Source organism: Anabrus simplex, chromosome 10 (genome assembly GCF_040414725.1).
Source record: "Anabrus simplex isolate iqAnaSimp1 chromosome 10, ASM4041472v1, whole genome shotgun sequence".
Classification (NCBI taxonomy): domain Eukaryota; kingdom Metazoa; phylum Arthropoda; class Insecta; order Orthoptera; family Tettigoniidae; genus Anabrus; species Anabrus simplex.
In genome coordinates, this window is record NC_090274.1 from 32,274,678 (window position 1) to 32,299,317 (window position 24,640).

Genomic DNA, 24,640 nt, shown 5'->3' on the forward strand with positions numbered 1-24,640 from the left:
ACACTATCAGGAGTGACGGACCGTCGCCATTTATTACAGTCTGGGTTACTGTGCATCATCCACTTCACCTACCTTTGACTAATGTGCATCAACATGCTAGAATGCAATGGTGTATGGAACGACATCACTGGGGACAATAGCAGCAGATACAGTTTTTGGAAAAATGCAGTTTGTTAGTTTGAAAACAATTGCCACATTTTGGTTGGCTTCAGACAGGGGGGAGAAGCATCACACTGACTGCATTCGCACAAGACACACAGTGCCAACTTTAAGGCCTTACGGTGTGGGGTGCTATTGGGTATAACTACACATCACAGTTGGTGTGTGTCCAAGGCACTGACCCGTTTGACTTACGTGAATGACATCCTGCGACCCGTAGCCGTACCCTTTCTGCTCAACACCCCAGATGCCATATTTCAGCAGGACAATGCGCGACCACACGTTGCTGCAAAAACACATGCCTTCTTGTTTTATTGTCAAGACTTGCCCTGACCCGCATGATCACCGGTTGTTTCGCCAATCGAAAATTCGTGGGACAGGGTGAAACAACGGGTGCGGCACTGTGACCCAATGCCAACCACCAAAGATGAGCTGTGGAACCAGGTGAATGGATGGTTATAGCCTAGGAGGCCATTTGCACCTTATATGCATCACGCATGGAACAAGTTATCAGTGCCTATGGAGGACCCAGTCCCTACTAAGCAACAGGACATGCTAACCGTTTCTGCAGAACATACTAATGAACATGTCCTGCTTTTTATGAACGTGAGTAGTAGAACAGTTATTGGAAGAGGAGCAACACAGATTTATAAATAACCTAAGCACTACAGACCTGATATTTGCTGTCAGAAAGCTAATGGAGAAGCACTGAGAATATGGTAAGAACTTAGTGATGGTATTTTTATGGACATTGAGAAGGCCTATGACTGTCTAGGGAGATGATCTGGGAATGCCTAGAAGGTATTGGTGTGCCAAACTTTCTGATAAAGTAAAGATCCTCTATTATACCTGTGTCCAAGTAGGGGATGGAAAATCAGATTAGTTCCAAAAGAGGGGTCCAACAGGGATGTGCCTTTATGCCGCACCAACACAGATAGGTCTTATTGCAATGATGGGGCAGGAAAGGTCTAGGAATGGGAAGGAAGCAGCCGTGGCCTTTAAGGCACAGTCCCAGCATTTGCCTGGTGTCAAAATGGGAATCCACGGAAAACCATCTTCAAGGCAGTTGACAATGGGGTTCGAACCCACCGTCTCCTGAATACTGGCCGAATTTAACACGTTGAGTGCCATGCGACCCCATTTGGGTACGTGAGAGTAGTCAAGTTTTTGAACTTCACGTCCCCATATGGGGTCGTATGTTTGTTCTAACTCGAGAACTGTGCGAACCCATTTGGGTGCGCAGTAGCTATGTGTTTCGAAGCTCTATGAAGTCTCTTCCTGCCATCTGTTGGTCGTCTAAGTACGTGCATAGTCCACCTTCCATTCCTCAATTCCTGTTTTGGTGCGATCCCATATGGGTACGTCAATGTGCTTTGTAGAGTGCACAGATTGTTTATGTAAGTGTGCAGAGCTGTGAGTTTTCTTTTCTATTTTAAGTCGTTACGAGTAAATCGAACAGTAAAAGATTTAGTGCAGATAGTCTGGACGATATATCGAACAAGTCGGACAATGATGATGATGTAGTTAGTGATTTTAAACCCAGTAGAGCAAATAGCAATCTCGCACGTTCATCCACACTGATGTTACTGTCTTTAGCATGCATATCCCCACTGTAATCCGGGTTTCTAAGCCAGCTGTTGCAAAAATTATGACTGTCTTCAATGTCACTGGTTTTCCATGTTGCACAATCATCGCTGCTAGGTTCTCTTACTCAAATTAGAATTTATACAAACAAAATTATATACTTGTTCAGTATTACTTAACTACTAATTCTTCTTATAATATTCTGTTACAACCTAATTTACCAAATTCACATGATTTTCATTACTTTATATAACTATATTCTATACGAAAATTTCCTAACCTAAAATCGGAAGATATACATTTACAAACATTTCCTGATCTAAAATCGGAGATCGTACATTTTTACGGCTTGAGTATGAACAAGCTAAGACATCTCTCAATCAACAGCATTTAACGCGTCCCTGCAAAGGAAAACTTAAATATTACCGAGGTTCGTGTTAGTAACTACTGTATAAGTACGACCCCATATGGGGGCGCGTGTATGTATACAGTTCGTAATGACAAATACGACCCCATATGGGGTCGCAATATTTTACCTAATATACTTAATAATTTAACCTAATATATCATAAATACATCCTCATTTCAGCGTTCATTTGCTTGGTTAAGCCTGTGAACGTTTTGGCACCAGGGAGTAACTATGTTATTAGCTCACGGCACTAGACGGCAATCATATGAAAATCGGTCTGGCAATCAACATGTTAAGCAACTGCAGCTATCGAGCTTGGTCATTCAAAGAACATTACAATGAGCCTAACACACTAGTATTACAAAATGCAGATGAGCCAAATTTTAAAACTAAAAAATTTGATTTCTCTTTTTGCAGCATATCCCGACATTTTACGGCACCTCGATGATGTAACATTAAAGAATATTTAACACATTATACAACTCAATTACGTAATTTCTCTTTCATTTTCTTGGTACACTCAACTCTATTTACTGTAATCAGATCAACCATGTTGTGGATTAACCACGATATAAAAAAACACTAAAAATGCACAAGTGTTCGGAGTTACGGTAATACAGAATTACATAGGGTCGGGATAATATTACCAGGATGGTGCTTGTTTTGAGAAACTTGAGAAGCATAATAAAGAAAAGAGTTTCTCGCCACAAAAGTAGAAGACCATGACTGATTATTTTCAGAAAGAGTAAAGTTAGGTAGTCTGAATATTTTTCTTTGCCTTATCAGTCTCAACAAAAAGTGCTGTTTATTTTTCCATTTATTAATTGTGCTAAGTGCTACTTTTACTCTAACGTATTGGGTAAGTTAATAAACAATACAGCAGTATCACTTATTTTAACTGTACTTTCCATACTCCTGTTCTATTTTTAACTTTTTGCGGGTTAACCGCGATTTTACTTATCCGGGAAGCCTTAACCCTACTTTATCCTGGTTAATTGAGAGTTGAGTGTAAATACTGAAATAGTGCATGCATTTTATAAATACTGCATGTATCAGCTTTAGAACACACGACTCTTCATTGTAATGCCGTAGGTCTCTTCATAGATTTCTGAACTAGATTTATACTCTAAGCACTGACCTTGTTGAATGGGTTTTAGAGTATAACTTTTTCCAGAATTATTTTTCAGGAAGCTTTGATCTGAACTGAGCTTTTCCCATTATAAATATGCTAAAAAATAGTCTGACAGTCGGCAATGCTGTGTGGAAATGATAAAAAGCATTACGTTAGAGATTGTGTCATATTTAAGACCACCACTGTCTTGCCAGTGCTCACTGAACATCAATTCTCTCCAGCTACTTAAAGAATGAAAACCTGGGTTTTCAAAAAATACAGGAATATTAAATCTTAAAATCACAGGAAATATTAAATCTGTTCTCAAAATCTGTACATAAGTGTGTGCGATCAGGAGAGGGAGGAAGGACCCAAAATAGGAAGTCTCCAGCTTAAATCAGGGGAGTTGGTACATCAGCAAATGATTTTCTGATCTGGGGAGAAAATGAAGCAGAAGTACAGTAGAAACTAAGTCTGGAATGGCAGGTTTAAAGAAAAATATATGGACTAAACATCTGATAAACAAAAACAGTTGAAATGACTATCAAACATTTCCCTGGAGGGAACTGTTACAATCTTTCTAAATTCAAATACCCTGCAAGGATCATTTAAAAAGAAAACAAATAAATAAAAATACATATCTTCAAGTGAGAAATCTACTCTGCGATGACAATACCCTAGAAAGCAAAATCGACCATGTTACGTACCTACTTCATTCCAATTCTCACCTATGGACTCTTAAACATGTACCGTGCATAGCAAGGCTAATAGTAAAATCCTGTTAAAAGAAATTAATCAGAACAATGAACCAAAAGACCAGGAAGGACAAGATTAGAAATAAAGCAAACATAGCACAAGGAGTCATTCCCGTCCATACGATCAATTCCATGTTTTGATAATCATTTTCCAGCTCCAGTTTCCTGGGAGAGAAGTGAAAGGAGAGGACAGAATGAGAACAGCAACGATAGTTTGATTTATTTATTACAGTGTATCAGACAACTGACTGGACCATTTTGTTGGTCAACAAAGCAAAGACTATTGTGCAGGAGAGCCTTGTGAATCTTGCACATGTACAGAGTGTGTAAAATGTAATTTTGGGCTCTGTGCTATTGTTTTATTCATTTTCATGGGAAACACCGAAGGAGCCTCCCCAAAGAGTGCTGGATAAAACATTCAGGTGTTCCCTGGGCAATGGTGGTACATCGGCAGATTCTATCACAAAGACACTGCTACACAGCAACAAGCAGATGATAGCAAGTACTATGTCCAATAAGAGTCCTTTTCAGGACCAAACAGAACACTCCAGCTACTTAAAGAGCAAGTAAAACCTGAGATTTTCAAAATTACAGAAGATGTGTTAACATCACACAAGCTAATGCTGGGAAGTTCATTCCCCGAGGATATCTTAAGACGTATATACCAGGATGTTATGAATTTCATGTTTTTGGTCCGTATTGAACTGAGAATATATAAGTAATAATAATAACAACGTAAACGTTATACTAAATATATTTTAGTATTGAAAAGGTGGAAACGTTTACATTATTATTACTTATATATTATACCAGGATGGTCAGAAGAATGTTATCAGCTGTACACCGAATATCAGAACTCTAATAAAACAGCAGATTAGTTGCTAAGGGCTCTAAATAAATCTAGGAGAGAGAAGTGGCACAGAACTACAGCAGAGATGGACTTTGCGCACTAGTCGTAAAGCCTGGAACCTTGTAAGAAAACTTGTTAGAAGCTAGCATGCTTATTAAACAATGTTACCCAACCACCTGCTTGCTGTATTTCTGAACACAGAAGTTTGCCAATGAACCCGAACACCATTGCCCCCAGACTGACAAATCTCTAGGGCAAAGATGGATAAGGTACACACAAGGAGTGTTAAGAAGCAACTAAGAACAAGAAGATTTCAGTTTGCATCCCAAGGCTCTACCCAAGATAAATAAAGTTGCTGGCATGGATGAAATCTAAGCTGGCTAGACAACTTCAACGAAATTCTACAAACTGGTAAATTACCTAAGCTGTTAAAACAAGCCAAAGTAATTGCAGTCCTGAAACCAGCAAAGGAACCGACGCATCACATTACTGACCAATTTCACTCCTTAGCATAATCTACAAGATGTTCAAAAGAATTATACTTAACCGTACCCAGGAAGCAATAGTCATCCCAGTTGAACAAGGAGGGTTTTCAGAAAGAATCATAGTAAAATGGAAGTGTCAAAGCTCAGTCTCAGTGCGGAAGGGGGCTAGATTTTTTTGTTTTTACAGCTTGCTTTACATCACACCGACACAGATAGGTCTTATGGTGATGATGGGATAGGAAAGATCTAGGAGTGGAAAGGAAATGGCCATGGCCTTAAGGTACAGCCCAGTATTTGCCTGGTGTGAAAATGGGAAACCACGTAAAACGATCTTCGGGGATGCCGACGGTGGGGTTCGAACCCAGTACCTTCCAGATGCTAGATCACAGCTGCGCGCACCTAACTGCACGACCAACTCACCTGGTGGTGGCCAGAGCAAGACATTTTATTGGAAATAAGACTATAAATAAATTAATAGAATGTATTATACAATATTTACAGTGAGCATGACATTTTAGTACATTCTAAGAGACGTATGAAACTTGGCAAGGCTGCACTTTATCCCCTCTCCTTTTCAAATTTTGAAAGAACAGTCAGATGATTAAGGAAATATTAGATTAGGAAATGGGGTCTTAGAGGAAGTATATAAACACATACTTGGGTAGTAATGGCAGAATTAACGAGGACAAATATAGACTAGCACAAGCAAAAAAGGCCTTTAAGAAAAATTTACTCACTTCGAACACTGATAAAAGAATTAGGCATTATTGAAGACTTGTCAGGAATGTGGCTTTGTAAGAAGGTTAAACACCGATGATTTACTGAAAAGCATATAATAGTTATAATAAAGAGTTTGTACATAGGATCACTAATAAACCCATTACCACTTCAGTGAGAGGACAGAATAAAGAAAAACAAATTTCTGTATATTCACATTTAAGAGCAGTTTGTCCAACCATTGTCCACTTTCTCTATGGGGCTGGGTATGAAATGAGATAAATTTGTCATGGCTTTTTTTTTTTTTTTTTTAATGACCGAATGCCCTTCCTGATGTCAACCTCATCAGAAGAGTTAATGAGATTAAATGAATGACATGATCCAGTAGGAAGGGACAGTGTGAAATCAGGTACCAGCACATAGCCTACTCCTTTTGAATAGCACCAAGGGGTCTGTTCAAGGCTGAACATCTCCATCTGACAGATGAATCACCAACAGTGGCATATGCCCTCAATCCATATGAGCACTACTAAGGTTTGGAATTTAATCCAGGTGTTTGGTACGCAATCTAGTGATGGCCAACATTCTGATGGTGAAAATTTTTCTCGACAAACAGGACTCTAACCGGCTAACCACAGCGTCAGACAGTTTAGATTTCAATGCCTTAACCATGGCCACTAGGCGGGCTTCACATTCAATAGCAGTAAAATGTACAAAATTTCAAGTTTGTTCAAGAGAATTTAAGAATTGCTTTTAAGACCAATTACACAAACACTAAATTATTTCACAAAACCCATATCATTATTATTATTATTATTATTATTATTATTATTATTATTATTATTATTAATATATTCCATAATTCAGATGTACAATAATTGCAATGTACAGACTGCAGCACAACTTACTTGGGTCAGACCGGAAGAAATTTCATCACGAGGTATCAAGAACATGTCCGAGCCAAGAAATATAATAGATAATCAGTGATCAATTACCACATGACATTACGGTCATGTGTTCACAAATATAAACAATGTCCTCAACATCATGAAAACTTAGAAGTTGCCTGTGGAATATATATGAAGAAATTTTCGTATATCTAAACCACAGAAATAATCCTGCAGGGAACCAATGATTCATCAGATAACATTAACATCTTATACAAGGAGTTAATTTAAAAAAAAGACCAAGCCTTAGGCTGTGTATGCTCTGAGACTGGTCGTTCCTCCACCCGTGACGCGCCCCTCTCAACATACCAACATGTTCGAGCTCAATCAGATCCTCTATACCTCAGCAGCGGCGAGTCCTCACTTTCACATCAGGCCCAACAACAAAGAGTAAGTATTTTAACATACTCAACTTACATTAGTTAATAATCAAACCTCTCAAAGTCACTTGATTTTTCATTGTCCTACAGACTATCAAATCATATTCCACAACCCGCTTTACCGTCATCTTCACAACCCATTTTGGCTTCGAATCTAGAAGATACTCTTCCTGAATTGAAATATCATGAAATGGTTTCTAAAAAGGTTTATAAATAGCCACTTGTATGCGTTTTATTTAACATGTCTAAGGAAGATTTTATCGTCACTTTCCAATTGCAATTATCAATATCTCCTAACTTAGTACCTAAAAAGTTTTCCAGGCAATTCAAGGCCTATACAAGAGTCATGGACTTTCCTCTTTGATTAATTTTAATGGATTTCAATGCAATTTGACCTCAAGAGAACTTAGAACATTTTTTACTGTTCACATTTTGTAGTCTATTTTATATGCCTCATTGTATCTTAACGATTTTTAGCTTGTCTCATCGTTTTAATTTAGGATTTTTGTTTCTGATGTATATTTAGCTCTCTAGCTGATGTCCTCTAGTGAAATAGTATTCAAAATTTTGGTTGGCTTACCCCAAATTCCAAGTGTCCTACCTTCGTACCCCCAAAGTACGAGTATACAGCGATTATACAAGAAATAAATGATTGTTACTGGATGCTAAATAATGTTAACTATAATCAATCATCTTCCGCAACTTATCACGGTTGCTCCGACTTCCTGCATGTACCAAGGCATGAAAGAGTTGTGGCCAGGAATTTAAGGTCGCATGCCCTTCTTGATAACTGGATCCACCCCAGCAAAACCAGGAATCAAACCACTCATGGCGATGACAGGCATTGAATCAATAACAGTAAATTACCAACTTTATGATACTTATATTTGCTTTAAGAAAATTAACCATTTATAGAACATGTTTTGTTCCAATAGCAACATCTTCAGCTATATTACAATGTTTAGGTGAAATTCAAACTATATTTTCTTAAAAAGCACTTTAAGTGGACCTACACTGTTATGCTTAGAAACTATACATACATTATCGCTAAAGACTGTTAGGCCTTTCAGCGTTCAGCCTCTGAATTTTCTAAACGTTGCCACAATCCTCTATTTGCAACTAGTGCTGTGGCCTCATTTAGTTCTATACCTCTTATCTCGAAATCGTTAGAAACTGATTAACCATCATCGTCTTGGTCTCCAGTCTACTCTCCATAACAGTCCATTATTCTCCTAGGTAACTTATCTTCCTCCATTCGCCTCAGATGACCCGACCACCGAAGCTGGCTTATGCGTACGAGACAATTCTCGTCCTAATTCCTCCAACTTCCAAATCTACCCACATCATTCGCTTATTTACATGCCTAACAGAAACTATGTTGCGTGCAATGGTATTCCTGATAAACAGCCCTACCCCATACTCTGCCCCTCCCTTTCTAACACCCGTCAAGTACACTTTATAATCTATCTCTTCCTCGTTATCTCCCCTTACCCAAATATCGCATACTCCTAGCACATCCAGATGCATCCTCTTTGCCAACTCTGCCAGTTCTACTTTCTTCCTTAAGCCCCATTAATACTGATAACTCCCCATCGAATTCCATTTCATTCGCCAAGTTGTTTCGAAGGAGTCCCTCGCCTGTCAAATGGGAGTGGGACTCCGTTCCTCCCATGGTTCTGAGGCTTGCTTAAAATGTTCCGAGCTTGGTAAATTCGTGAAGCAGGATGCTACCCTACTTACAGATAGTCCAAGTGAGGATCCATCCTCTAACGGGTTATGGACCGGACCACCGGTGGATTGTATATTCCTAGTCGCCTAAGCATAAGGAGAGCCATGACCCAGAATATGTCGGATACCCACTCTCATTCCATAGAAACTGGTATCCCGACTGAGGGTCACTTACTATGATGTGACTACAGTAACCCACAAAAATTAAAATCCTTGTGGATGGTTGAATGGGGCAGTGAAATGAATTTACTTTATTTTAACCTATTTTAAAGCTATATTCATTTGAACAGATGTTAAAAAATGCTTTTGTTCCCAGCACTAGCTCACTATGTGTGATTTTCTAGTTGTCTACTAATAAAAAGGTTTTGAAAAATAATTTTCCTCTGTCAATGTTCTATTTTTTAGAACAGTGTTCTCTTCATTTTCTCTTCCCAAGGCAAATGTCGTTTGCTTTAGTTTTATAAAACTGTCTCGAATTCTGTTAATGCAGGATCCCTGAAGCTGATTGCAGTCTCATTTTTATTATTTAAAGAGCTTCCCCGAAATCTTGTTACGACCAACCTACTGTGTCCTTGGAGGAGTGGCGGGTGATGCAGCTTTCCGTCAGGCATGCCACTACATCACCCTGTTCCCAATAATAATAATAATAATAATAATAATAATAATAATAATAATAATAATATATTGTACATAATCGTCGCTGGGCAAAGGAAAAATTAACTCCTTCAGAGTAAAGTTTACAGAAGAAACCCAAAACGGAATGGTCACCAATGGTCGGAGAACTGTTCCGGTATTTCCAATGCTTAATGACAGCTCAATTATTCGACCATTGCAGTCTTCTGTTCCCTTCTCAGGCAGCGCGGCAAGCCTTCACAAGGCAAATTGAGAAAAGTGGGTTTTCGAGAGTGATGTTAAGAAGTTTACGATGTACATGCTAATGTACACTGCTAATGAAAATTTTTGAAGTGAACGAATAGATTTTGAAACAAGAAATAGAAAAAGGGTAATGCAGCACGAGTAAGCATTTTTAGATACCTAGTCAGTGGGGAGTAAAAACTGGCACATATTTTAGAATGAATACTTCGGAAAGGAGATTCTGTGTAGTGGTAGACAAAAACACTATCATAAGATTTCACGTCCACCTTGTCAATACACTTAATGATTGAAAACTATTTTATAATACATGTTTCAGGAAAAATATCCATTCGCTTCAGTGATGTCAATTCAAAGAATAAAACAATATAACACTGTATCCTAATTCACCATATCAATGAATAAAGAAACTAATGAAATATTATGAAAATGGTCATTACCATAAAATTTAATATTGTAATTGAAATGAGAATATCTAAATATATTTAAGATCTTCAAGTTTTTCTTTTTCTTCCGTAAATGATTGAACGCTAGTCTATACAATGGGTTCTCTTCTGTACTTTCATTTAAACTTCATTCACAGTCATTCTTTCATGCAAGATAAATTGCAAAACTTTCCAAAACATTCAGCAATGGGACAGCATATGGTTGAAAAAAATCTCAAATTTACAGTGCCTGGTAGATGTTCTTATTCTACAATAAGAAAATCCTATTAGATTTGAAATATTCCACAACTTTGCTAGAAAAGGTATTGAACAAAAATATACAACATTGACATTTCAGTGTTAACCCGTTATAAAGAAACTTGTTAACTATTAACAATCCATCTTCAATTTCCAATTCCATATATATGTGTGTGTGTGTATATATATAAAATAGAAGAACTGGTATCACAAGGCTTTTTGCAGATATACTGTATAGAGTAGTAAGTTACATGACTGAACTGCAAAAAACGATGTGAAATGAACAGCAGACAATGCTATCACTAAAGCGGATGAAAGTCAGGCAAGTTCCACCAAGAGGGAAAGTCCTCAGTTTTATTTACTGTGTTGGTAGGAGAGGTATCTCACATGGATTCCCAAGTACTTAGGCCTTAATATTAGGAGAGATCTTCACTGGGATTATTGCATTAACCCTCCATTAGTGATGCACGGTATCACAGACATCGAACTATTGCGCCTCCTTTGCCCGTTGGAGTGAGCTAGATGCGCATCAGGTTACCTTCATCAATTTCATTCTGGAGTATACTTACCACTGCGCAAGTTCGAATGATAACTGTACAGGTCTTTTCGGTCTCACACTGAGGTCACTAAGTCCTATAGACCAAAGTCACCAATCTAGTTTTATACTTGCATGCAAATGAAAGGTATGATCTAGATTTTTGTGGATTTGTGCGTACTCATATTCCAGAGCCTAGTAGCGTAAGCAGTGTCGATTGTTGTGTTCACTGTTAGAATTGTTGGACTGTAGTGCTAACACTAATGTTTCTTTACTGGTCAAGACAATATGGTTATGTTTTTTCTTCTTGTGTATTCAAAGATATGAATTTCGAAAGCAAAGAATCCCGTGTTAGGGAGCTCCTTGAAACTTTTAGCCGACCCTGCTAGTCAAGAGGATGAAGCTGACTTCTCAGATGCTGATGCCTGTGACAATGAAAGCGACATTGAAGAAATAGACACTACTGAAGTAAGATTGTAACAGTGAACAAGAATTAGATACCAATGATGAAATACAGTTTTATGTAGGTAGTGATTCTCAATTCTATGTAGGAAAAGATGACCAAATGGAAGATACATTGTCCTCCGAAGGCTGTACGAACAAGATCCAAAAACATTTTAACAGTTTCCAGGATCTAGTCAGTGAAGGGCATCAAAGAACCGACCGAAATCTGCAGGAAATTTTTTGATGGTCCTATGACAGAAATGATTGTGCAGTATACTAATCAACACAACGCAAACATCTCTGTGGCAGTATAAAAGGGAAACATATCAGACCAACTGATAGTAATGAAATTGAAGCTCTGATTGGAATTCTAACATTAAGTGATGTGAAAAAGTCTAATCAGCTGAATGCAGATGAACTCTTTGCTACTGATGGTAGTTCACCAGAAATATTTTGCCTAGTTATGTCACTGCAGAGATTCAGATTTCTCCTGCAGCACCTAAGATTTGATGACAAATACACCCAGTGATAAACTTGCTCCCATTCGAGATATCCTTGGCAGCTTCATGGTAAACTGCAAAGACCATTACAATATGTCTCAATGCATGACCGCCAATGAAATGTTGGAATTTTGCGGACGCTGGGACCCCACACCAGGATTACTTTATTCGAGAACTGGGCAAGATCCAAAGGAAGCAAGGAGGATTTGTTCTAGGCTATTTCAAATAAGAGAATAGTGTTATGAAAATGTTGCAAACTGTGGCCTGGGAAGACTTTGGAGAAAGACTAGCTACTGTACTAAGTAGGATGTCCTGAGTTGTTAGTGGAGAGATGACATCGAATGACAGTAGATAAATAAGCTTTAGTGGAGCTTTTAAAAGTAGGAAAGACCACAATATGAAGTTGGAATTAAAAAGGATAAATTGCAGCAAATAATTTATAGGAAGATTAATTAAATGATTGAATAATTTACCAAGGGAGATGTTCAATATATTTCCAAATTATTTATTTCTACTGCTATTGATGCTTTCACGGCCCGTATTTCTAGACATGATATAAGCTTCTGGGCTTATGCAGTGTCAAGAAAATAAGGTTAAATTCTTTACGATTCGCGGAGAATTATGCTCTGCATCATCCGATGCTGTGATCTTGCATTATACGAGGACGGTTTGAAAAGTTCTCGGAATCACCGCTAGATGTCAGTGCTAGAGAAACGAGGTTCCCACGCAATAATCACACATCCTTTGAGTGAACACGTGGCGCGTCAGTGCTCTAGCTGCAGGAGTGTGTTAGTGACGACTTTGTTGTTGCCGCATAGTGATTTGTGACAATGGAAAAAAAAAATTCGAGCAGTGATTAAATACTTTGTAAAGAAAGGTATGAAAGCAAAGGAAATTCATGCAGACTTTCAGAACACACTGGGGGACTCTGCTCCCTTTTCAACTGTTGCCAAGTGGACTAGCGAGTTTAAATTTGGTCGGGAGAGCTTGGATGATCCGCGTATTGGACAGCCAAAAAGTGTTACGACCCCAGAATTTATTGCAAAAGTGCATAAAATGGTCATGGAAGATCGTCTACTGAAAGTGCAGGAGATTGCTGAAGCTATAGGGATGTCTTCTGAACGGGTATATTTTATTTTAACCGAAGAATTGGGTATGAAAAAATTATCCACAAGATGGGTGCCGCGGCTCTTGACATTGGACAAACGCACCAGATTGGAAATGTCCGAACAAAGTCTGGCCCCTTTTCAGTGCAACAAACAAGATTTTTTGCGCCGGTTTGTGACTACAGATTAAACTTGGGTCCACTACTATACCCCAGAGACAAAACAGCAGTCAAAGCAGTAGAAACATGCTGATTCACCACCAAAGTAAGCAAAGGCAATGCGTTCGGCCGGAAAAGTCATGGCCTCAGTTTCCTGGGATGCAAAAGGCATTCTGCTGATATATTATCTTCCTACTAGCCAAACAATTATGGGGCAATACTATGCAAACTTTGACCAACTACAGGAAAAAATACACGAACCAAGGCCTGGTTTGGCAAGGAAAAAGGTCATCTTTCATCAGGACAACGCTCCGCCGCACGCAAGTGTTATTGCCACGGCAAAATTTTATGAACTGGTGTATGAATTGTTGCCACATCCACCTTATTCACCTGATTTGGCACCATCAGATTCATCTATTCCTCAAGCTGAAAATTTTCCTCGGTGGACGGAGATTTTCTACAAGGGAAGAACTGACAGCTGAATTGGAGAGGTATTTTGCAGGCCTGGAGGAATCTGATTTTCGAGATGGGATCAAGGCATTGGAACATCGCTGGACCAAATGCATTAGTCTACAGGGAGACTATGTTGGAAAATAAAGCAGTTCCGAGGTAAGATACTTAATTCTAGTACATTCCGAGAACTTTTCAAACCACCTACGTACTTTCTTCCCCATTTTATATATATTTGGGCAATAAATGCATCGTTTGTAGCAAGTGTTTCTAAGGCAAGATATACTCCATTTTACTGGCAAAAGTAGATGAATATATCTAGCCAAGAAACCTATGATGAGCTGATATTTGGAGCCAATCACTAACTTCTGACTTTCATTCAGTTAAAAATAACTATCATAACTGAACACACACAGACCCTCCAATTGCAAAGCCATTTACTCAGGCACTGCATACAGATTTTTTTGTTAAACTGTTGAATCATAATGGAGAAATGTCTAACAGTGCATTTAGTTAGGATGACAGATGGTTGTAGGCATGTTGTGTGTTCCTGTTAATAGTACTTGTGGTCCAAAGGCTTTTATCGCAGTTGTGTGAATGAAAGCGAACTGACAAGCATATACCTTGGTATTAAGTGCGGTGTAAGTTGTTGGGAAGATATACTCTCCAATAATAAGCTAAAAATAAGCACCCAAGTGTTGTGTGAAGGGCAAGCAGCAGCGAATGGCATCCAGCACAAGCTTTCACCCAGCAACACTTCTAGTACCTCCAGCCTGAAGCCGAGTATTCTACAACTAGCAGTTGCTGGCAATATCCAGCTGAAACCACGACCAGAGGTAAATTCCAGCCCTAGCATCTACTACTAGAATGTCTGTAGTCTTTAAGAAATCACTCGTGGACTTTTAACAACTGAGTGACGTGCATTACAACAGAGTGTGTCTAGCAGAGTCCTGACAACTCTTCAATCTACAATAGTGGAAAACAGTACATGATAATTAAGTTATTTTCCACCAAGTAAGGCAAAATATCATTACTTGTAAAACCAGTGAGGCGTTTTAATAGCAATGAACTCTGCTTACGGTCCTGTGCAACATTTCAACCCAACAGGAAACTGGGAATGTGTCTTGCAAGCCACTCCATCCCCTAGCCGAGTGCTGTACACTGCTGTTACCTGCACCCAGACGAAACGAAAGTATGGCATACAGACTTCGGACAAACCCTAGGTTGAATCAATCGCATACCAAAACAAAATGATGCCTATCGTATGTGGTGATTTCAATATAAGCCAATTAGCCTAGGCCTCAGATGATTCGGGATCTATTAATCCTATCCTCGCTCATGGCAATGAGGAAGCTGCTTTCTTTCAGAGATAGCCAATGAATTTAACCTTCAAGTTTGCGGTTTTCGATAACTAGGAAATAACTTCCAGGACCTTGCTTTGGTGTCCAAAAAGTCACTAATACCCTTTGTGAAGCAACAGAACAATTAATACTATCAGACCATTCTGCCCTTGAACTCTGACTTCACATTTTCCGTGTTCCTCGTTTACCACACACTAAATCATTTGTATTGACAAAAGCAGACTTTCCTTGCCTATGAAATCTCTTGTCCCGTTGTCTGTGGAACTTGCTCAGGTCCTGTTCATATTTTGATGCTGCAGTTTACCTGTTTTATGATTCACTGCACAGTGCTCTTAAAGATGCCGTACCTTCCCGCATAATGAAGATTTCCCTGTTGGTATGATTCCGAACTTACAAAATGTGGGCAAAGGAAAGAGCAATGAAACTAGCTGCGAAGTCTTCACTTCCCGCAGATTACATCGAATTCACAGTGCTAAGAAAAGACACAAATGCAGTTGAGAAAAAACAGGGATTATGTAGTGTCTGTTGGAAGATATCAGACATCCACAAAAATCTTTAAAATTTTAATTACAAATCTAAATCTATGATTAGCAAGAAGGAAATTAGCTCACTGAAAGAAATTCTAGATAACTTCACTGACACTTTCAAAAAACTTCATTAACCCAGTGTTCCCTGTAATTCTCACACTTAACAGTTTGGGAAAATGAACTTATCAGTGGCAACTTTGACATCCAAAGTGTGCAACATCTTGAAGTCAATGGAAATGAAGACATGTGGTTCAGATCACATTCCAGGAATTGTGTTACGTGAAGTATGCTGAAGAGTTGGCAACCCCATAAATCATGAATGAATTTGTTCCAGCGAGCCAGGCAGATGTATAAAAACGATGTGCATCCATTTATTAATGTCCTGATATGCGTTTCTGCTCTTATCTGATCTAACCACCTTTTTCTAGGTCATCGAATTGGTCTTAGTCCTGGAACGATCTTTCCGAAATACTTCCTTGGTGTTCGAGTCACCCGAATCTGCTTAACATGTCCTAGCCACATCAACCTTTCAACACTCAGTTCAGTCCAATCGGAAAGATTTAAAGAAGCCTTGGACAGTGTGCTGAGATATTTGACCTATGAAACGAGGACTGAGAAATTTTAGATCACCTGTATTATGCCCAAAGAGAAGAATGGAAGGGCAAACAATTACCTATTTAGACAACACCGTTTTATATTATACAATATTATACATGTGTAGATTTTAGCAAGTGTAACAAGCCTTTCAAAGACTTTATGAGACATTCAAACACAGTTCTACAACGTCCATTACACAAGCAATGTGTTATCAACTAAATTTCTGTTCTTACTTGGAAGACATTTAAATAACAAGTAGTTTTAATGAACTGACAAATAATCACTAAAGATTTTAATAGTAATTGAAAAATGACTTGTGATTTGGGTGTTTGTATGTAAATAGATCTGCAAGATCCGGTTATGCATTTGCTATGAGTGTCAATTTAACCTTAACACATAGTAAAAAGAAACGGTTGAAGACTTTCACATGTTCAGAGCATAAAAAAAATTTTAAAAAAAAAGGGGTGAAGGTACAGCTAACCCTGTATTTATTTGGTGAAAATTAGTGGATGAAGATTTGTATCCCTATATGTCACCATGGCAATTTTAATTTGTGTGATTTGGATGATTTAGGCTGATGACCTTTGTATATGTCGTACCTGTACCACTCTTTAATAAATGTTGTAGGTAACGTCTTATACATTTAGTATTAAAAACATTTTTTGTCCGTACTGACTCAAGATTTTACAATGCTTGGTAAAGCTAAAGGTTCCACCTATTCAATACATTATTATAATGGTCTGTTTAGAACATCACATATTTAACTTATTGTAAAATACATCTTTGGGACTGGTTTCGGCAATCCACTATGCCATCATCAGCCATTGGAAGTTTAATAGCAAGGAACATTCAAAAGAGTAAAAATTTGCTATAAAATCAGTATAAAATGTATGTTTGGCATACTTTTAACAGCAAGTCTTATTCTACATGAAAAACATTAAAAAAAGCTAGATAACATTGACCCATTATACTATACAAATAACATGTCTTTTTTGAAAAAAAATACAGTATTATCTGGTGCATCTAAAATTCTTTTGTATATAATTGAAAGAGTATGATTTGGTATAGCTTATGTACAAGAAATTTATATGAAATTGATAAGTGATTCCCGCACAGTTTTTTGGTTCCTCATAATATGCGACTTATACTGTTTGGTAATATATACAGGTTCTTCTTTCTTAAGTTATTGACAAATCAGTCAATGTTTGACTAATGTAAGGAGTAGCAAATTTCTGATATGGTTAGTCGTATTTTAGTATTTGAACCTTGCTTCATAATATTTTCAAGATAAATAACTGTATGGCTGAGGCCGAAACTATGGTTTAGATCTTTAATATTATTTTATATGCCAGGTGGAAGTGGGCAGTAATTAGTATTAATCTCGAACCAGCACAGACCTCAGGTTTAATGTAATGGTGAGTAGAGAGAGTGAGGAGTCCTAATTAATACTAATTAACTAATCAATATGGAAAAACAATGAAGTTCACATCTTTGAGTCACGGGGAAACAGCTGAATAGATCTCAACCAAACTTCACATTTATAGCCTACCTCCTCACTTATATTTAGAAATCACCGAGTAGACAGGGGTTTATAGGAAAAACAAGAAGAGATTTTTTCACTTTTCTCTTACACTGTTGATTATATGTAGAAATCTGTGTACTATGTGAAATGCCCCATCATTTTAAACAATTTTTGTTATGTGCATAATTTCACTTACTCTTCAAATGACAGAAAATTTCTATTTTCTACAGACTTCATGCTCTGCAGTCTGTGACGGACACCCTTGCAGACCTTCAGTTATTTGAAGGATCCATAACATGAGTAAGTCAGATGCATAATGTTTCGCTCAGCTTGAAAATTAACTCCACCTAACGTAACTGAGCAGAACTTAGAGATGAGGTAGAACTTTTCCCTTTGGTGTCAGTCTGTCTGGTTATCTACGTATTTGGAGTCTACTCAGGATTGTGTTGTGGTAATCAGATGGGGCTGGCATTCATAGGAAGATTCTCAAATATTTTCACTAACATTACTTCGATCAAAGGACTGTATGTAATAAACCTTTAAGAATATGTTATCTCCGTTCCTTTATGCATTGTACATATTTATTGTTCAATTAGATTTAGTTCAAGTCCCGTGGGACACGTGCATGTCACTTCAAGGTAGGTAATGGAAAAAAGTAAAGAGCCATTTTACTCTTTTTGACCGGCCAGATATTAAGGGAGGTATCAAAATCAGAACACCACCCCAGTGGTCAGAGGTACAAAATGCAACCTGAGAACCATGGAGAATGTCAAAATTGGACCAGGAAATGTACCATACAACAAATTTGGAAATAGTTCTCATTCTCTCTCGACTTTGTTCGGCTTCAGCATATTTCACGTTACTGCCACGTGCCTTTGTAGGAAAATATTTTAACATGTCTCAAATATGTCAACAGAGCCATGTTACTTTGCATGAATTCCTGAAGGAAACACGTAATCCACTGCAAATTCCTGTGTGAAGAATGGGTACAAAGGCTAATGTACAATAGGGCCTATATTAAAAAAATACCTTGGGTAGATTCTCCAGTTATCTTCAGTTTGGCACAAAAATGACAGTGAAATTTCATGGATCCAATTCGTCCACGTAACCTTAAAAACAAACTGGAGAATCTACCCAAGGTACTAAAAGTAAAGAGCTACTTCTAAAAGTTATTAAACCATTATAAATCAAAAAGTAACAAACCTGTTTCTGCAGAGAGAAATGATCTCCGATCATAATTTGTTGCAGGTAACATGTAAACGGCGTAGAAAACTTGAGACTATGGCGATTGTGCTTGTTGAGTCTGGTGTGCGGATGGAAAGTTTGGCGACACCAGAACCTCTTCCGTTCTGAGCTGCTTGATCTACCAGATATGGACAGAGCTGAACATTCCACCTTCAATATCCACTATGCCTAGAAAATACAAGAAACAATCTAGACAACCAGTTATACCTATAAAAGTGACTCCAGAATACATGGCATGCAGCAACAAGAAACTCTCCTCCCAAAAGAAAATATCTAACCTCAAAACAAAGTACGGGAAGTTGTTCCAAAGAAAAGCTGTGAAACCATAATCCTCAGACCAGTATACTACCTGAACAGTGCACCCGTCTTTCAACTAAACATTTGAAGGATCAGAACCGGTGATAGCCATCTTTAGGTCTGCGCTTTCTGTTTATTTAATGTATCTGCTAGCAGTACTAATCACAAGTAATATACTCATGGTGTTCCTCACATTGTGGTACTACTCGCAGGTAATATACTACGCACAGGTAATGCAGACCCATGGTGTTTCTCACATGGCACCACTCATAGGCAATGCAAACCTATGGTGTTCCTCGCTTAGTGGTACTAATCACAGCGCAGACCCACGGCGTCGCTCACATAGTGGTACTAATCACAGGCAACGCAGACCCACAACATCGCTCATATAGTGGTACTAATCACAGGCAACGCCCAGACCAATGGTGTGCCTCAAAATGCAGACCAACTATGTCCACAACCAGATGCTTTAAACACTCCAGCTATTATAGCCTCTCCCATGCTTCTGGCATACCGTTTCAGTCATGACCAGTAGCCTTCTACTTGGTTGGTGCAGGCACCAGTGATGGGATCAACAAAATTTCTGCTATGATTAACAGTTTTATTTATGAATGGTGAACCCAACCCCAAGTTAATAATTCAGCATAACCCCGCCAACTGTCAGTCCATAATTCCGTTCCAGATAGAACATATTCTAAAATAATGTCAGGTAATGTTTTTGATTTTCTATCGTTCACATAAATAATCATTCCCCTTTTTTTTCATTGTCATAATGGCCGAAAACCCATTGTTTATTCTTCCAACATGTTTCCTTTTGTATGTAATAACACTTTCATCCAACTGAACAATAGTGCCTACGCCACCGAACTGAAATTTATTATGTCGCGGAAATATCTGAATTGCTGCACCACACACTTCGTTATGTTCATGATATCACTCGCTAAGACGCGAGTTTTAGATGCCCACAACCACATGAATATAAATATGAAATATGAATATAAATAGTTTCCACTTCTAATTTTGAGTTGCTAAAAATTGTCCTTTTCCTGAGGCTTCTGAAATTCCAGCACTTTTTGCACCTGAAAATATAGTCTAGCAATTCAGCCCTCCCTCTCTTTACCAAAGTGCAATTGCCTCTACAGTTTCTCCTGACACATCTGCCTTCCTTCGGCAATAGCTTTACGTCTTGTAGCTTCCTTATAACACGGTCATTTGCTGTTGACCTCCATTTTGCTGTTTGAACTTCTCGCGCTAGTCCAAGACCGGCTAGCGGAATAAAACAAACTAGTCCTGTCTACGGCCCGTAACCGTAAGTACGTATAAAAATTTCTCTAGTAACGACGGTATTTTTTAATTTACCGCAGATTTTTCACTTTATTTGTGTAAAAGAAATTGTGTTCCATTTGGGACAAATAGTACAGTGAAATTTCGCCGATACCTTTGGGCTACACAACCCAGTTTTCACTTTATGATTGGAACAGTGTCGAATATTCACATAAGGCAATGTTATACCTTGCGAATCTTCTGTCAGAATAGGCCCTAACCTCAATCGCTCTTCTAGTCGGCGATAGTTTATGGCAGCAGTGCGAATTAGCACCAACCAGGGATGATATTGGCAGTTACTGAACGATAAAACCCCATATGATTTATTCAGATATATAAATTTGCATTATCAGCTGAAGTAATCTCCCAGCATCTGTAAAAATATACTGTAGGTCAATTTGTTCTAATTACAAAAGTACCTAATTTAAAGAAAATATTTGGAGTTATTAGAATTTTTTTAGCAACCATTCGTAAAGGAGTGACCATGAAATACTTTTACTGTCCCACACATGAACACAAATCTTAAGAGGCGGCGAATCGATATTTAAAAATTAATTTACGAAAATGGGAAGTAAGCCTAAATGAAGTACGATGTTTAAGCATTTAACTTCTACTGTAACGCATCTCTTCGCAATGCAACGTATGGTTCCTTTTAATAAAGTTAAATTTAAAAAAAAAAATACCGAACAGTGAATGCAAATACACGTAGTGCTTTTCCACTCCAGATATAATTTTCTGTAAATATAACACTACCTACTTCACAGCTGAAGGAATATTTTCTTAAGTTCAGATTGCGTTCCAACTATTAATAGTACCTATTTGACAGATACCTATATTTTAGGCCTATAACAGCTTTCAACCTCGTGGCAGTGATAAGTTTTGTAACTAACTTTATACTACATTCATTCAATTATCCGTAGACTTAAAGCAGTTTAAACTATTGTTCATCCAAATTCATAGCCCTACCTGGTTTTCCTTGTTACGACTACGCGTTGAACGGACCCGTAGAACTTCCCAATGAGAAAGAGGATGGACGTGACGTTCCTCCCTTGCAGATGTGAGAGAACTGGCGTGGCGCGCAACCATGCACATGCACAACTGCGCAAAGCAAAGAGAATGAGTAGGTGCAAAGCAAAGAGAGAATGGTAGTGGTGGGCGAAACTCTCGTTCGAGATACTCGAGACTGACGTCACCATTCTCGATGCATCTTCGAGATCTACGTAGAGATGGGCATAACTCTCGTTTGAGATACTCGAGCCTCGAGCCTGACGTCACTTTCTCGATGCATCTCGAGGCACGCTCCAATTGAACCTCAGCCAGGACGAATATAGCAGAAACAGAAATAATTAGTAAACATTAAACTCGAGCTGTTAGCGTGGCTCAGTTGGCTAAATATTAGTGATGGGCTAGCGACGGAATCGAGTAGAATCGAGTAATGTGCTCTTAGAATCGGTATTACTCGACTCCAGACTCGAGTCCAAGCATACTGGTGTCGCTATCTGTGGACATGCCTTAGAACTAAAATCTACTGTACTGGAGTGCACGGCATTCAGGGTCACCCACAGAATATTTTTGTGGTGTGGAGTGCAATATGTTTGCTGCTGATGATTGATGTTGTTCAGTCATCGGTCGTCAATAATTCGATTGTTATGATTATTATTATCATCATCATAGGCACTTAAGGTTGTGACTTACTAACAAACTGTCAGCTGTTTAGCTAGAACAGAATGACGTTCTGTACGCTGATTTGCTGCGTGAACGTACGTCACATTCTGGACGCCTCATCTTAACACCCGACATTATATCTGTCGAAAGTAAGATGTACATATAAACTGCTGTAATTCACCTGTTCCCCCGGACGATTGTAGGCTTTGGCACGGTTAGCAATAGGCTATGGTTACAATAAATCTGCCATACTACCGATCATATTAGCACATCTACGCCCGTGTATATGCATAATGGCTACATGAGATATAATTTACCAGTAGCGAAGCAATACAATGTGTGCAGAAATACCGTCTATAGTCTACAAATAGCACATGTTACCGGGCGAGTTGGCCGTGCGCGTAGAGGCGCGCGGCTGTGAGCTTGCATCCGGGAGATAGTAGGTTCGAATCCCACTATCGGCAGCCCTGAAGATGGTTTTCCGTGGTTTCCCATTTTCACACCAGGCAAATGCTGGGGCTGTACCTTAATTAAGGCCACGGCCGCTTCCTTCCAACTCCTAGGCCTTTCCTATCCCATCGTCGCCATAAGACCTATCTGCGACGTAAACCCCTAGCAAAAAAAAAAAAATAGCACATGTTTAAAATACACTAATTACAACATACATACCGTGACAGGGATTTGAAATAATAATAATAATGTTATAACTTTTACGTCCAAGTACGTACATTTGTATGGTTTTCGGGGATGCCGAGGTACCGCATTTAGTCCCCAGGGAGATTTTTTACGTCCCAATAATTCTACCGACACTAGGTTGACGTATTTGAGCACCTTCAAATACTACCGGAATAAACCAGTATCGAACCGGCCAAGTTGGGCTATGAAGGCCAGATAAGCTATATTATCAATATTAGAATAGATGGCATATTCAGTGAAGTGTGTGCGAGACGCCGTAAACGGATATTTTCATATCTTATTATGCGTATTAAGTGGCATTATTATCGTTCTCAAGTAATTATCAAATTTAGGTTATTCCTTTTCCGCATTCATTCAGTTTTTTCATATCGTACCGCGCTGTCGCAATCCCATAAACCCTCAGCGACCGCTTGTACGCATGCTTCATCCATCTACGAGCCGGCGAGTGAGCGAACGTGTGACGTCATGCTATCATCGAGCCTTCGCAAGCGAAGCGAGTCCGAAAGAATCGAGTACCGCGATTCCAGGCATCACTCGCGCACATCACTACTAAATATCATCGTTAGGCATTATCCTCCGCTACGTTTTGTAGTGGTTCGAATCTTATCTTAAAATATTTTTGTTTGTTCTTATTTTGCAATCAGAGTTTCGGCTACCAAACACACACCTGTTCGTGTAGAAACAACCAGATCGCTAATAGAAGAAATTGTAACGTTACTGAATATACAAAATAACTAATAGATAATAAAATCTCTTCCACTTCAACACATGCAATATAAACCAATCATAATGTAAACAAACCTGATTACCTCGTGGCCATGTCATCAGATCAGTTAGCTTTGTATCTGTATTGCACTGAAAATAGTACTCATAATATTGTTATTTGTGTTACGTCCGTCCTAAATGCTAGTTCTTGACAGACGCTTGGGTGTGGGAATTTTGTCCCACAGGAGTTCATTAACGCGCTGGAAGCCAACGACATGGAATTGTTACCTTTAAAACAGTAGGTACACTGACAGAACATATTGAACACACTGGGATAAAAATGTACGTGTTTCGACAGAGGGTTATCGCACTACTCTGTGTTCTGTATTGTACGTTTTGGTTATTACATATTGCAGGCTTTGCTTCTCTCGGTTTTGTGTTGTACGTTTTGGTTATTGAATATTGCAGGCCTTTTCTCTGTTGTCAAGGTATTTTAACAGAAATAAGTTTGTTTGCGGTAATTATTATTATTATTATTTAGCGTATGGCTTATACAGACATAATCAGTAATATACATATATACATATTTACAGCTGAGAAACAAAGCAACTTGTGCTTCACAATTGAATGTCTAATTCTTCGATCCAGCGTGCAGCATCCGGAGTTAGCAGCAGGAAGTCATCCTCATCACCGTGATAGGCTCGAATCCTACATTCCCTGACGATATGACGAACAGTCTGGTGTGGAGCTCCGCAGTCACAGTCTGGGTTAGGTAGCTTTTTCCACTTATGGAGAGCGGCTCTGCACCGACCATGTCCTGTTCTGATT

At 38.6% G+C, this 24,640-nt stretch overlaps 1 long non-coding RNA gene across 1 annotated transcript in view; it reads right to left on the reverse strand.

Annotated features, from left to right (window-relative positions):
* Window positions 1–21,843, reverse strand: part of LOC136881903 (uncharacterized) — a 46,424-nt gene extending 24,581 nt beyond the window's left edge. The window contains exons 1-2 of the long non-coding RNA XR_010861043.2: window positions 21,713–21,843; window positions 19,085–19,294 (exon numbers count right to left, since the gene is read on the reverse strand). This is a non-coding gene — a long non-coding RNA (uncharacterized lncRNA). The remainder of the gene's footprint in view (window positions 1–19,084; window positions 19,295–21,712) is intronic.
* Between the last annotated feature and the right edge of the window lie 2,797 nt (window positions 21,844–24,640).